We start from the raw sequence: 3,500 nt of genomic DNA, 5'->3' as shown, positions 1-3,500 counted from the left end.
AACCGACCGAAAAAAACCAAACCGAACCGAAAACCAAAAATCCGAAAATCCAAAAACCGAAAACCGAACCAAATTTTCGGTTCGGTTTTCGGTTCAACCCGAATTTTCGGTTTCGGCTCGGTTCGGGCGGTTAACCAAACCATGAACACCCCTACCCTAACCGAATGTTTTTACCAATTTGCCCTCCAAATCTTTAGATGTCAAACAACTTCCTTTCCTTCTTATTTATTATTTCTACTCATCTTTTTTTTTAAGCAATTTTATTTATCTTCTTCACTGCGTTTGCTCTCATTCCTCTCTCTTCGTTGCCATCTTTCTAAGCCCTAACCAAAAAATCATCTGAAAAATCTCAAAGCATGGATTCGATGTTGCTCAACGCCGCGTCCTTCACTCTCCTTCCCCTTTCTCTTCTTTTTCATGATTAGTCTTGGCTCTACAGAAAAAAACCCATTAAAAAAATAACAAGAAGTTTCATCAGTATATTAGAGAAGATGAATTTGAGCGACAAACAACCGAAATTTCCCATCTTCCTTGGCAGGTTTGATTCTTAAGATCAATTATTTACCCTCTTTTGGTTTCCATTCTCCTTAATTTTCATTTGTTGTAAGCCCATGTCTCCATCTCAAATGGGCAAAAAATGACCGAAGCCACTAGCAATTGGAAATTATGGACAAAGACACGATTTTTAGTGACCTAAAATGACAAAGATTAAATGAAAAAGAGCGATGAACTTTGGAAAAATGGTAAGTTCTCATTGGAAGTATGTGATTGTTCAGACTTACGTTTCTTCAATTTTTTTTTGTTATTCAATTTGTACTATTTCTATTTCTAACCTCAATCCCCAAACCATGGAAGCCACTAAACAATGGAAATCATGGACAAAGATGTTATTTTTAGTGACCACAAGTTACGAAGAAACAAAACAAAAAAGAGCAATGAACTGATTCTTCTCGCAAAATGGTATGTTCTTTCTCGCAAAATGGTATGTTCTTCTCTCCTTGACAAATGAAATTTTTAGATTTGAGTTTCTTCAATTGTGCATTTTTTTTCTTCAATTTTTAGTAATTCTTAGAATATTTGTGCTTGCTGCTAAAGAAAAAAAAAATAAAAAAAATAGTATACCGAGTTGTTTGGCTTTTCATAGTGTGGAATATTTTATATTCAACAAGTCATTTGCATAATAGATTTAAGTGAATAAACTATAAATTTTTTGTACCAATCCATGTAAATCAATTGTTTTAGAGGGGTTAAACACATATTGGATTGAATTGCATGGAGCAAAGCTTGAATACTGTAAGATACTTTCCTTTGAGTACTTTCCTTTGATTGAAGAAAAAAAGAATAATATAAAAAAAATGAAGAAAAAACAGGAAAAAGAGAAAAAAAAAAAAAAAGTAGAATGCTGCCCAAAATATTTATTAGTTTCAATTCAGCTGCAAAATTTTATTTGTTACCTCGTTTGCTACTACAAAATTCAAATGCAAAATTTTATTTGTTATTAAAATTTTCAGCTACTACAAATATATTGGTCATGGTAGTCCCTTAAATTCGTGCACTGGGTTGAAGAATATTCTAAATGGTGTTTTACGTGAGTATTGTGAAATGGTTAAATTTATCTAGTCGTAAGAGACCCTATAGCAAATTTCTTATTTTAAATATGTTTCTTCTTTAAACATAAATGGCTTGTGACTCTGAGAAATCCATGTGATTAAACATTGATGGGTTTTGATGAAACGTATAAATCTTTGTCTTAAATTAGTTCTGATAGTTTGAGTACGATAATAGGACTGCCTAGTTAATTGCTAAACATATTTTCTTTGTTGCAATTACAATCTGGTGCATTTGCTAACCCCCAAGGACTACTATTGTTTTTTTGTGTGCTTAATGACAGATAGCTAAGGTCATCAGGAGACCAGAGATGATTCTTCTAGAGGCAGCAATACCTGAGTTGTGTCTATACCAGTATATATCTGCATTTCTTCTAGTATATCGGGGGGATCTCGGGTTATTTGGAAGTATATTTGTCTTGTTAAGTTATGTGTGAGATTGTTTTATCCTGTGAAGCGTGTAAACGAGATTTATACTATTTTTATGTATTATAATCGTATTTACCATATTTTGGAATCATTTTAAGTTCAAAGGCAATAACGACTAAATTATCGACAAAAAATAGCTTATTTCAAGCACAAAAAAACCCAAGTCTAGTACAATGGGCATGCAATTGGGTACATAATGGAAAAATTTAAGCATATATTCGGAACGAATCATCGTGATCTTCTTTTAAACTCATATGTCTAATTAATGAATAAGAGTTGTGAAATAAAACTTCTTACCATAATTTTTATCTAAAAAACACAAGTCATTAGCAACAAAATTATATGTACAAAATAGCTTACTTCAAGCACAATAGAACCCAAGTTAAAGACAACAGGTATGAAATTGGGCACTTAATGCAAAAATTTATGATTTGTATTTCAAGCAAACATCGTGGTTATTTCAGCTACAAAATGATCTGAATCGGTACAAATTGTACTTAATTAGGTACAGAACACAGGGAACCGAGCATATAATTTTCGGTGAACATATTCTTCTTTTGAACTCTTTTAACTAATTAATGCATAAAACTTAGAAAAGTAACTTCTTACCATTAGTTATATCTTTTATGAACAAAATACTATCAACTTACACAAAAAAAATTTATTTGAGGTACAAAATAAGCTGAATTCCATACAAATAATACTTAATTAGATACAAAACGCAGGGAACCAGACATATAATCTTAGAAAAACAACGTGTACCTATTTTGAAATACTATCAACTTACACAAAAAAATTTTATTTGAGGTACAAAATTGAGTATCTTTTTAAAAAAATACTATCACCTTAATAACTGACACAAAATTGCTTATTTCAGGTACAAAATAATATGTATTTGATATAAATAGTACTGAATTAGGTACAAATCGCAAGAAACCAGAGAACAACGTACCCTTCATTTGAACTCTTGTATCTAACTAATACATAAGACTTAGAAGAAATAATATCTTAACATTATTTATATCTTTCAAGAACAAAACTTATCACTTTATTACTAGCACAATATAGCTTATTTCGGGTAGAAAATAATCTAAATTCGGTACTAATAGTACTTAATTAGGTACAAAACTCATAGAATCGAGTTTATAATCTTTGGAGAAGAATGTGCTCTATTGACTCCTATAGGTACCATATTTGTACTTGAACATACCTGGTTTACTTACATATGTATCTTGTTTAACTATTTTGTTATGTACTTTATCAATTGACATTAGTGTAGTTTTTTTGTGTAAATACTCAAGTTGGAGAAATATGTGCTATATTCACCTCGTTATGTACTTTATTTTAATACAATTGTACCTTATTTACTTGAAAATGTACCATCATGAAGTGATTAATTAAATCTTTAGATTACACTTGACAATTGATATAAGTGAAACCTTTTTGAGTAGTTATTATATGGTA

The 3,500-nt window shown here is 30.6% G+C and overlaps 1 long non-coding RNA gene across 2 annotated transcripts; it reads left to right on the top strand.

Moving 5' to 3' along the window:
• Positions 1 to 293: 293 nt before the first annotated feature.
• Positions 294 to 2,114, top strand: LOC140893206 (uncharacterized). Of its 2 annotated transcripts, XR_012153062.1 has the most exons (3): positions 294 to 743; positions 856 to 960; positions 1,892 to 2,114. It is a non-coding gene; the product is annotated as an uncharacterized lncRNA (long non-coding RNA). The 2 variants fall into 2 exon arrangements; XR_012153061.1 differs by having other exon boundaries at positions 856 to 2,114.
• Positions 2,115 to 3,500: the final 1,386 nt, after the last annotated feature.

The sequence above is a fragment of the Henckelia pumila genome, chromosome 3, assembly GCF_033568475.1.
Source record: "Henckelia pumila isolate YLH828 chromosome 3, ASM3356847v2, whole genome shotgun sequence".
In the NCBI taxonomy this organism is placed as follows: Eukaryota; Viridiplantae; Streptophyta; class Magnoliopsida; order Lamiales; family Gesneriaceae; genus Henckelia; species Henckelia pumila.
The sequence above is the reverse complement of the archived record's forward strand: the minus strand, read 5'-3'. Positions and strand labels throughout refer to the sequence as shown.